Here is a 12,800-nt window from a genome sequence, read left to right on the forward strand (position 1 = left end):
TTGTGCTATTGTTCTGCAAACGCATCCAGCTGGTCTCAACCAAACAGGTGGTGGTACTATAAATAGCCAACACCGCGCTTCATACAGATTGCTACTAATAGCGCGTATTGTTATGTACCACCAAGAGGCATCTAATCATAATATAGATGCCAATCCATACTGGATGCAAGTGTTTTGTTAATAAAGTTCACAACAATAGACTCAAATATTTGGGCACCAAAACAATATGCAGTATATCCACCTTCGAAATAATAGACACAATAGCATCAAAAATATATCAGATCATTTGTGCTTTGTTGCACAAAATACTGATCTCAACAAAACAAATGGTGATACTATAAATAGCCAACACCACGCTCAATATGAAATATTATTGACACGTATTGCTATGTGCCACCAAACGACATCTTATCATGATATATGTGCTAATGGATACTAGATATAGAGTCTCAGTCTATATGAGCAAAGACCACAACTCAGAGGCGGTAATCCTGGGGAAAAACAAATTTGTACCATAAAGCTGCCCAACCTCCACACCAAACCACAGTTAAGCAAAAATTACAAAATTGAAAGCAAATCTAATATATAACTATAATGGAGCTAAATGCTCCAAACAACCACAGGTGGTTCTCTGACACTGAACCCAGATCGTGGTCCAGAGTCATTAATCCAAAAAGTCATATAGATCCCAATTTGAGACATTTAATATGATCCAAAACTCAAAAATCTAGAAAAATATATATAATTTGGTCAAGATCATATAACAATATGACAATATATCAACCTGACATGAACAATCCCACAGAGAAAAAAAGGGATAACCATACATACATATTAATATGTTATTTCTAGGAAGCTGAGCAATAATAAGTTAATCCAAAATTGTAAATGATATAATTCTACAATATAATACAGATATTGCTCAAAAGTCTCCCCTCAGTCGATGTTAAACACTTTAAATAATGTTATCCAATTGTACAATATCCAAATTTAAAATATTCAACATAGTTTGACAATATCCCGGTTGATATTCACAATAGCCCCAAGCAAACTCTAACCTTCAGCGACACCTGCTTTTAGTAAAATGACCCAAGCAAAAGACTGAAAATAGTTAAAGCCTGAGAAAGGTATAGCAGTTCAAATGTCAGTAACCCCTTGCTTACGGTATCATTTACACAACTGAACCCAGTCCAACTGGATATCAAAAACAAAATAAATGTCTTTAAACGGACACATACTCAGCAGAAAAATAGTTGCCTATGAGCATATATGGTTCAGAACATAAATTATAAATAGTACATTAGTGTAACCAGATACAAATACTGTTCAAAAACAAAATGTTGTACAGTATCGTAAATCCCAACATGAAGTAACCCGTACACAATTATGGACTAAATATATATTGAAAGTCCCGAACTAAATTATGCAATGTCCAAAGGTTGTGTCCACCATAAAAAAACTATGAGACTAGTATTCCCAATAGCCCAAAGCAGTTCCTAACATCTAGAGGCACCATTGGATGTAGGATGGCCCCAGCAGAAAATGAAAACACACCGTAAGTGCCAAGTTCAATGAGTAGAACTAAACCATCATCAGTCTCATAAACCCAAAGGTAGTTCGTATGGATAAACATATCATAATTGTCATAAAAAACGAACTGCAGGCCTAAAATCCACTCAAGCTTTCCTGTGTCCCAAACCAGTTGTAACAAACGTGTTATTGCATAAAGCACAGGCAAGGCAACTCGAATGAGTGTTAAAAAACACTAAAAACCTGGAACCAGCTCCAAACTTCCAATGTACATTTTGGATATCAACATCCATATTGCAGGCATCCAAACGACAGCTACACAAAGATTATTCTTAATCCACAATAGATAGAGTCATATGTAGTTTGTATATACCGCCGAAGACCAAAAGACCCTCCACTGACCAAAAAATTATGATATTATTTACATCCCAGTCACAAGAAACAGGGCTGGAAAATCCCAAAAACAGCAATGATATCCATGTTAAGCCAAGGGCAATCTCCACCTCAGCTGGGGGAAAGATCAACCACACAGGAAAAATGCCAACAGCGAGTCAAAGAGTGAAGCAACTGAACAGCAAACCAACCACCAGTACGGCTAGTGCAATGGCCCAAACAACAATATACCCAAAAAATAAATGGAGCCAGCACAAATCCTGTGTGAAAAACAGTGTATTATAAAATACACATAAAATGCAAAATAACCAAATTCACTTCAGACTGGTTTCGGCTATGCAGCCTTCCTCAGTGAGCAGAAAAAACATGAGATTTCCCTCCAGCAATATATATATACATACATTAGCCAATAGGCACATTATACATCAATACAAAAACTTATGTGCCTTAATTAGAAGTACTCATTAAGGCCAGGTGGAAATAGTGCCCCTAGCTTAACAATCCACTTTTTTTCTTTTAGGTTTAATATTGCATGTAAAGCAGCCCTGTCATTTGTTTTCTTTATGATGCAATCAATGATAGTAAATCTAAAAACGCCAGTCGTATGGGAGCAAATGTGTTTATACAATGCACTGGATTGTTTGTGATTCCTGATATCACTCATATGTTCACTAATTCTCATTTTCAGCAGCCTAGGTGTTTGTCCCACATAAAAAGCATGGTATGAACAACTAGCCAAATAGATCACCCAATTTGTACTACAGTTGCCAAAGAAGGAGAGGTCATACACTTTTGATTGCATCATAACGAAAACAAATGACAGGGCTGCTTTACATGAAATATTAAACCTAAAAGAAAAAAAGTGGATTGTTAAGCTAGGGGCACTATTTCCACTTGGCCTTAATGAGTACTTCTAATTAAGGCAATTAAGTTTTTGTATTGATGTATAATGTGCCTATTGGCTAATGTATGTATATACATTGCTGGAGGGAAATCTCACGTTTTTTCTGCTCACTGAGGAAGGCTGCATAGCCGAAACCGGTTTGAAGTGAATTTGGTTATTTTGTATTTTATGTGTATTTTATAATGCACTGTTTTTCACACATGATTTGTGCTTACTCCATTTATTTTTTTGGGTATATTGTTGTTTGGGCCATTGCAATAGCCGTACTGGCGGGTCGGTTTGCTGTAGAGATAGAATTTAGTCAGGAACATAGCAGGAATACTGCCATGAGTTGTTTAAGCAATTCCAAAGCTATGTTTAAAGAGAGTTGTGTCTGACATTTTGATATGTAGGGGGATAGAGTTCCATAGTTTTGTGACATAGTTTGAATATAGGGAGTCATCAGATGAGTTTAAAGATTTTGTGGTACAGATGAGGATTTTGTACTCTGAGCATAAATCTCTATTTGGATTGTATTTTTGTAGGAGGTTGTGGAGAGCTCGGTAGTTGTCAAGCTTGTGTATTAAAGTACGAGCAGTTGAGAGAAATGGAGATGATGAGGAAGCTCCAACCATATTAGCTGTCTGAGTGCTATGCAGTGGTGAGAATGAGATGATAGGGTCAGACATGGATCTTGGTCAAAGGGGACCCTAGGCAGGGTAATGCACTGGGGCCTCCTACCACCCCACCCCCCCATGCAGCCGTACCAATATCCCATTACTTGGCTGTCATTTCTCAGTTGTTATAAAACACTGTTCAAACCTGTCAATACACATACTATTTCTTTATGTTTTTGTTTTACTTTTACAATGATCCTGTTGATTTGCATTTAATTTAAAAACATTATTTCAAATTTTACAGGAAAAGTACTGACACCCATCTGATAAAAACAAAAGTCTAACACTGAAAACAAACTTAGCATGAGCAACAGTAAACTTCTCTTCCCTTGAAACTCATAGTTATTGAAATCATAATTCTCAACTGTCCAGATCTTCACAGAATATTCAGATTTTTGCCTCATATTTTTAATTTTTTCCTCACAAAATGTTGGTTTTCTGGCAAACTACTGGCAAACCATTGAGAAGTGAAGTCAGAAAATAATGACATACATTTGAATTTCAGATTTCAGGCCCCTCAGAAAATTCATACTAATGCAAAGCCTATTATTCTATCAACTTTCTCAGCTTGTAAGAGCAATATTTAAAAATTGTCCCCATTTGTTGGCCTTTGACCCCCATTATTTATAGCTTTGTCCAGATTTCTTGCTCTAACAGGTTGAGAGGTATGTTTTAAATACATCTGGCAACCCATTTAACTGCAAGGCATGTGTTGAGACTCAGAGTCAAACATCATATAGTAAAGCACTAATTATTGTCTATGTGAAAGGTGCAGGAATTCAAAACACAAATGTGCAATGCATTTTCTGATAGCTTGGGACAGTCCACTGGCTATAGAAGCAGCTCAGAGCCTTACGCAAACTGCACTACATACCAAACAGACTGTTGTAGTCCAATAAAGTGTATTTCACACCTGTGTGCCTGCAAGAAAGCAGGTTAATTAAAATGCAACCAGAGTTAAAATATTAACTTTAAACTTATCGACCTCTTGCTGATCAGTTTATTTACAGCTAAATGTACAACTGAATAAAATCTCCTCAATGGACAATTAAAAAAATAAAATAAAACTCCTGTAAAGATGGTACTTTAGCTACATCCCAAAAGACGCTTCATAGTTGCATGTCCAGATCAGGGCAGGTAGCCAAAAGCAGTCTACCTGATGTTTCCAAATGAGTCATTACAACAGCCGAAAGCTACTTATCTGATAACTTAAGGGACCAGGTAAGGCCTTCAGTGCAATTCTATCATCAAGAATCACATCAGACTATGTAATTGTGAAACAAAGTCAGATCTACTGTCCTCAAACCCTATAAATGATAATCAGAGGAATAAGAAGAAGCTGGGATGACACATGTAACTATGGTGTTTTTGCAAGGCTTATTTTTGTGATACAGCTTTACATGTTTGGATTATTTTTTCTCCAAAATGTGCCCATCGTTTCCAACAGGAAGTCTGTCATCCTTTCTGGTAACATTCTTCCAGTTCTGTTCTTTCTTTTTCATTATTACAAATCTCAGTATCTAATCCTTTTCATCTTCCAGCAACTAAAGCTGCTTATGATAAAGTTTAAGATACATCAATTCTTTCTCTCGCCATCTCATTTTCCTCTTCCCTTACTCCTGCCTTATTGCTACAATCCATCACCAGTGGGAGATAACATTCAGCACTAACAAATGTTCATGCTTTGCACAATGACAGCCTACCAGCATGAAAGCAAAGAGCATGTCTTCTGTATAAGAAGAACTAAAATGGGAGGCTGCTCTACAGATATTTGCTAACATAACTACAAAGGAGAGCAATGAGTAGTAGCAACAGATACTGAGAAGTTTCTTGTAACAACTTATATGAATGTAAACAAAAAAATATTTATACACTTATATTTAATCATCCAGTCATTTTAAAATACCTGATTATACTATCCAGGTTTGTTAGAACCAGCTGTGGCTATCTCAGCTATCAACAGACATATAATTCAGAATCATTCCTTCTGTCTTGGATGTGATATCAGTCCACTGCAATACAAACACAAATGCAGTCTCTCTTTTATTCATACTCACACCATATGCTCAGAAACCTACACACACACACACACACACACACACACACACACACACACACACACACACACACACACACACACACACACACACACACACACACACACACCTTGTGCTTTCATCTCTTGTTCAAATAGAAAATTCTATCAGCAGTGTCCCAACATTATACATATCCTGCTATTGTTTGGCTCTGCAGAAATAAAAATACCACAGATATCTCCTACACAAAATCTCTGCACTGGCATCTCCTCCCTTACCAAATGTCTCAGCATTGCTGTTCTTGCAGCAATGCCCCAGCCATGGAGATCATCTTTGCTTAAATCTCTTGTACAAAAAAATCCTTCAGTTCTCCCTTACAAGTGAATCTCTGTACTGACGAGTGCAGGCATCTCCTCTTCTACTGAATGGCCGACCATATCTCTCCTTGCAGCAATTACCCAGCTGTAGAGATTATCTCCACTGGAATCTTCTGTGCAAAAAAAAAAATCCTTCAGATCTCTCACACATATGCTGATGATGTGTTCGTATCTCCCTACTGATCTGCCCTAATGCTGTACTGCTTCTAGGAGTGCAGTTTCCTGTACTAATCTAAAACAGATCTCCATATCTCCTGTGCTGAAGCTTCTGAATTTCTGTAAGAACAGAGTAGTTATTTTATGTATGTATTTATTTATTTATTGTTGTTACTGCTGGGGCAGACTCCTCAGATAGAACCAGGCCCTAGTCAGCTACCTAAGTCACTTTGTGCTAGATCCAGCCCTGAGTAGGTTAACAGCAAACCTAGGTGTTTGTTATAGCACAATTCTAGTTTTGGTTTTAAGGTTACATTAAGTTTAATGAGTATGGCTAAGGCATATAAGAGTGTTGAAAGGAGGTATGCAGTTGCTGTGGATTTACTGGCCATTTTGCTGAGCTATTGGACTGATCTGTACAGGAAGTCAAGCTTCTGATGTTTGTTTAATGATTTGGGATAGATGCAGGTCATATTTATGGCTATCATCTATTATTACTCTTAGTTATTTGCTATGAGATACTAGTTCAAGCACTGTATTATTTTTGGAGATAATGCTAAAAGACTTTTTTTAAAGTGGTGAGATGATTAGGGGTAAATAGCATTAACTTGGTTTTGGTGGGTTTAGGAGTAGGTTATAGTTTTGCAACCAACAATTTTCAATGAATGAAAAGGAATCTTGTGTTTGTTGGAGTAAGGTACTTATTGTTAGTGATAAGTAGACAAGGGTAGAGTCGTCTACAAACTGAACTAGTTTTGCCTGCTTGGTAGATGTGTAGAATTTGCTGGTAGCTGTGTAGTTTGTTGGTAAAAATATTGAATAAAAGAGGGTCTAAGATAGAACCTTGGGGTACTCCTACAGTGACTCTAAGGGATCAGGAGAAATTGTTCTCCCATTTAACAACTTGTTATTAGCTAAATAACTGAAACCGAGATAAGACAGAATGGGAGAGCTCATAGGAGGAAAGTCCTGTAGCAATTTTTGATGGAAGACTCTGTCAAAAGCCTTTGACAGATCCAGGAATATAGATGAGACTATGTTTCATTTGTTCCTTTCTTCATTTAGCAGACTGGTAAAGCTACATAATGGTTTAGTAGTGCTATGTTTATGGGAGAAGCCATGCCGAATACTAGATATAAGCTTACTGGTGATTAGATAGGTTAATAGATGGGAGTGAAACATTTTTCTAGGATTTTAGAAAATGGAGACAGAATTGCCATTGGGCAATAATCAGAGAAGTCTGCGCATGTTCTACCTTTATGTAGTGGTATTGTAAAAGATGTTTTCCATATTGTTGGGCCTTCACAATCTGCAATGGATCAATTAATTAAGATGGAAATGGGATAAGTGGTGATGTCTTGCAGTGATTTTTAGGAATTCAGTGGGGAGAGATTATTGGTGGCAGTTGTTGATTTAAGTTTTTGTATGCGTTTTTAATGAGAGAGGTATGGATGGGTTGGAGATTGAAAAATGTGTGGGTACAGGGTGGTTACTGTGGGAATGAGGAGGTTGACGAAAGATTTATTTTTAGCACAGTAAGATCTGTTTTGATAAAGTGGTAGTTAAAATGGTTAGCTATGGAACCTAAGTTGCTGAAGAAAGTTGGTGTTGGTGTAATAGAATGACCTGGGTTTAGTAGATTATGGATTTCCATAAATTTTTGTGGTTGTTTTGGTGTTTTAGCTGAAGCTTGGTGTAGTAATCTTTTTCATCAGATTTGATCTCCTGTTAGGTTTGATTTCTTAGATGTCTATAGGTAATGAGAGATGGCTTGATTTTTTTTTTGCTTGAGCCATATGGTCCAGGTTTGATCTATTTTTGTCATTAGTGTTTTTGTATTTTTTGTTAGCCAGGGAGCAGGGTTTGATTTTTCTCATTTTGTTCTTATTGGTGCATGATGATTATGTATATGCAATACTGTGCTATTCAAGCATGTTACTGCTGAGTCTAGCACAATAGTATTTAGGAGTCTCCAGTTGCATTGTTGTAGGCTACTTACAAAGTTGTTCTTGCTGAAGTTAGTGAGGCTATGTACCTGTTTATTACCTTTTTGTTTATGTTGATGTTATTTCTCAGAGCTAAGGTAGGCAGGTGATCACTAATACTGTCAGATAGGCAGAATGATTTGGTTAGATACTATGGTCTGTCAGTAAGGATCTAGTCTGGAGTAGATTGTCTGCCAGTGGGCTTGTTTAATCCAGTTGCTTACTTAATAAAGTAAAGCCACAGAGGTTTAGAAGAGAAGAAGGTGTATTGGAACTACAAGGAGCCAAACCTATGTTTATGTCCCCCATAATTATAGTTTCTGTTCCAATGTTGTTAGTTAGCAGCATGAGATGTTTTCTACTGTGTTGATATTGTCTCCAGGGGTTATGTAGATGCTGTGATTCATATATTTTTAGCCTATTTAGCTTGAGGTTAGGTATAAGTAGTTCTGCATTTTGGAATATGGAAATGGTCTGTGTGAGTAGTGACTGTTCTACTATATTTTTGTACGTTACAGCTACACCTCCTGTATTTTTTAATTTTCTGTCATGCCTAAGGATTGGATATCCTGGTGGGAGTATCTGGTTGTCATAGATGTGCTTTTTCAACCATGTTTCTCTGACTAATAGTATATCTGGGAGGTGATAAGCAATAAATGCATGATGCCACACAGTTTGTTTGTGATATTTCGTGCATTGATGTTGCTCAAAAATAAGCTGGATTGTCTATTTTTAGTTGACTGATGGGGAGGAGTATTAGTTTTTAAAGAAGTGGAAGTAAAGGGCTGTGGGAGTTCTGGTCCAGAGTTTGGGTATATGTCTTCATGAAGTTGTATTTGAGAAGTGTGGTAGAGGTAGCATGGGGTCCATTAATGCCTGTGTTTTATTTTAGGGTGTGCAATATGATTTGGCCAGAATGGTTTAAGGTATTTATAGGAGAAAAGAGGGATGAAATTGATGAAATACTGTTTTTTGAAAGTGGAAATGCAACTTAATGAGGATGTAGATGTAGAGGTTTTGGAGTTTGTAGGGGAATTGTGAAAGTTACAGTTGAGAAAGCGTAAGCTTGTAAATTTAGTAAGTGTTAGAAATGGTAATAGTACAGGTAGATTTATTATAAGAGACATTAAACTGATAGCTAAGTAGTGTTACGTTTTGGTAATTGAAGTAACTTCAAGTAGTTTGCATGCATGAGTGATGCTTATGTGGGGGATGAAATAGGTGGAGAGGGTGTTTTTCTGCAGATATATAATTGGTTGTTAGTGGAGGAGGGAGGAACAAGGTAGGTATAAGAAATGAAGTTGAGGGGTTGGTAGGAGTTGGCTTGGATTAAGCCTGAGAGTAGCGAGGGCAAACAGATCTGGTTGGACCTCCACATTCAATGTACCTCTGCAAAAAAAAAATTGCTTTAGCATGGAAATTCAGGTATTTATCTATGGTGGGTTCAGCCATACAGTAGCTAATTATTTAAATCTGTTGGGTAGTTTTTATAAGTATATAACGAAATTTATTTGTAATATAGTGATTTTTTTATCTACTGGGGCCAAGGTAAGCTATCCCTATAATTAGGATCTGGCATTCCTTTCCTTCCGTCTGGCTGTTTTACAAGATTTTTAATAGGTGTTTGTAAACAAAGTTCTTAAAAATTAGATATTATAGTCAAGGCAGTGATTAAGGAGAGGATGTTTAGCATGAACCTACAATTTAGTGCCACAGTGTTACTGTTAGAGAGTCCACTGGTTGCTTTTCTTTTCATACTTAAATGCAGTAGTTTCTACAAAGTGAGACCACATTGTGAGTAGCAGTTAAAGGTTCCACAATTTATGTTACCTAACCTGTACAAAGGGCAGGACATTATCATAGCATATTTACGATTTCACAGTATGGTGATACAAGCTGTGACAATACTTCCAAGTAATGACATCACTAACGCATATAACAAGAGATCCAATGACAGCAGCATGCCCTACTGATAGAGTTACATTGCAGAAAATATTACAAGGAGCAAAACTGGCAGCGAGTTATTAATAGGTACTCTTAATAATGTTGAAGTAAGTCAAGGATGGCAAAGGGAAGAAGGCTGTCATGACTGTAGTTATGCCACAAAATGAAGAGTATACCACACAGAATGAGGATTTTGTCCCACTGACTTGTATTAAAGTACAGAGAAAGACAGCATGTTCTAATAAATCTGCTGTAGGATATACCGTACAGCAGAGGGCTGCGGGACAACATGTCCCAGTAATTATGCTATTATTTCAAGTATGTCTGCAGAAAAGAATGATAGCAAGCCCATGCTATTTACGTTGCATATCAGAAAACAGTAACAGCATGACAATCACAATGTCAGATGTTTGCAGATAACAAAAGTGTCTTTAATACAGAAAAATCAGAAGGCTGTCCCTTCTTCCTCCATTTTTAATTGCTTTATATTCCAGTATTGACACTGATGCCAGCCATTAGATAAGATATAAAACCATTTAAGATCCCAGGGCACCTTATTTGTCAGTGCGAATGTGAATGTGAATGGGGATGTTTATAGTAACCTTGTCAAATTTCTTAAAGTCACCACATGTACCACCAAGGATCTCCCCAGAGAAATATAAATAAAAAGCTATTCACCTCATTTTGTAAACAACAGATTGCATTAATTAAGTACACCTTGGATCTCTGAAAGACCTTCATCAGATAAATGTTTGCTCAAGTTTCTAAAAGTTCATAAGTTCATAGGTGTGTACTAGGCTAATGGCCCTGGAGCCTTTACAAGCCTAGCCCATAGAAGTGCCCTGGCATTGTTGCCGTCTGACATTAGTTCCCAGTCCCTCTATCAAGTAGAGCCACTGCAGTGATCCCAGGGATGAACTTTCTATTTCTCATCCACTCATCAAGATTTCTCTTGAAGAGGGCCAGTGAGGTGCTCTGCTTGACATGTATGGGAAGCCTATTCCAGAACATGGGCAAAAATTCCTTTGACTACACTTGTTAAGGTGTTTGAAAGTCAACTAGAGGCTTAAGCAAGATTCAAACATGCAACCCTTGGTTCCTCAGTCTAGCACTTTTTACTGCTAAGCAATCTGGCCATTAAAAATGTTATTTGACTTATATGTGCAACTCTATTTATGTATCCATTTAACACTTTGTAATGTGTCTTGAAACCTGCAATGTAGTAAGCACATGTTTACTTGTTTGTACCCCTTACCTGTAAGAACTATGCTGCAGGTCATGGCTGAAAAGAGTGCCAGGACCAGCCCACCTTCTTATTCAGCAGACGGCAGATCTTTCACTTGCCTCCTTAACTATTCAAATTTTTACATTCTGACTCATTTTCTCCTCTGGCTGCTAAAGTCTTCCTAGATATTCTAATCTATTGCCTAAGAATCCAGGACCACAATAGACTACTGCAAGAAACTTCCTCAATCAAACTTTAAAGTACCAAACTTTGCTTCTCAACTCAGGGACCAAGGCTTTGGAAATCATTAACCTCACACTTGAAAGAAATAACCTCATTTCCATTACTTCAAAATAAATTGCATTAAAACCTGCAAAACCAAAATGCAAATGCCTTCCCACATAACATAACTCCACTCCTCACCACTGATCAATCACTAACTCCTCATACTACTGATCAATAAATGTTCTCTTAAACAAAACAAATCTCTGAAACTATTCCTAGCTTTATACCCTCCCTTTATATTTCCTCCATCCCCTTGAACCTCCCTTTGTTAAGTTTTTCTCTGTTTCAGATATGCATGTAAATACAAACGAATAGGTGTTATTAAGTAATCAGAACACGCTTATGTAGAAGAATATGTAACAATGTTACATCTTGCTTTTATATTTTTATTTATTAGATGGTATTCTCATACTCCTCATCTGCTACAATTTATGCATATTGCTATGATTTCACCCTCAGATTTAACCTTGCAACTCCTAGATTTATGATGTCCCTCATAAAGTCAGACCTGTTTATGTGTATGCATTTTATTAAATACATAAACTAAGTCTATACAAAGATATTTTATATATATATATATATATATATATATATATATATATATATACACACACACACACACACACACACACACACACACACACACACACACACACACACACACACAAATCTAATATATAAAATCCTTGTACTCTGAAAAATTAGAAACTGTTCATCTTTTTGTCCCTCTGCTATGATTTTTTTGAGGCCAAAGCCATGATTTCTAATGCATGGAAGTTGAGAGCTACAAGTCTTCTGAGTTTGTTATTTCCTTCAGGTTGAGACTGAAATTGGTCCATGGAGATCAGTGTTCTATCCCACTAAACAACTTCAAATAAATAAATAATAAAAACAAAAACATAATTAAACATTTCTTCACTGAGTTACCGACCTATGGAACTGACTATGAGAACAAGGGGTAGAAAGAAAATCCACAGAGGCCTTCAAAAAGGCCTGGGAAAGGTGGGGAAAGAGTAAGTGATAGTTCAGAAATATACAAATACAAATGCACATTCCACTTATAGCATGTTGAAAGTTAAATGTACTTCAGTTATTGTCTCCTTCTGTCATTAAATAAATGTAATGTAAAGGACAATCCCAAGAATGAAAGCATGAACAAAGAACCTTAATGGAAGAGAAAGAAAGGCTTAACCTAAGCAAATGTGTAGGATAATTTAAACATGCCAAAGCAGATTCAAAAGAAATGTCAAACTTTTTGTTCAGTACACCAGTGAGAAAACTACCTTCCACTTGGCCAAACAAGGCTTGA

Source organism: Protopterus annectens, chromosome 11.part0 (genome assembly GCF_019279795.1).
Source record: "Protopterus annectens isolate FY-2018-M chromosome 11.part0, PAN1.0, whole genome shotgun sequence".
NCBI classification, from domain to species: domain Eukaryota; kingdom Metazoa; phylum Chordata; order Ceratodontiformes; family Protopteridae; genus Protopterus; species Protopterus annectens.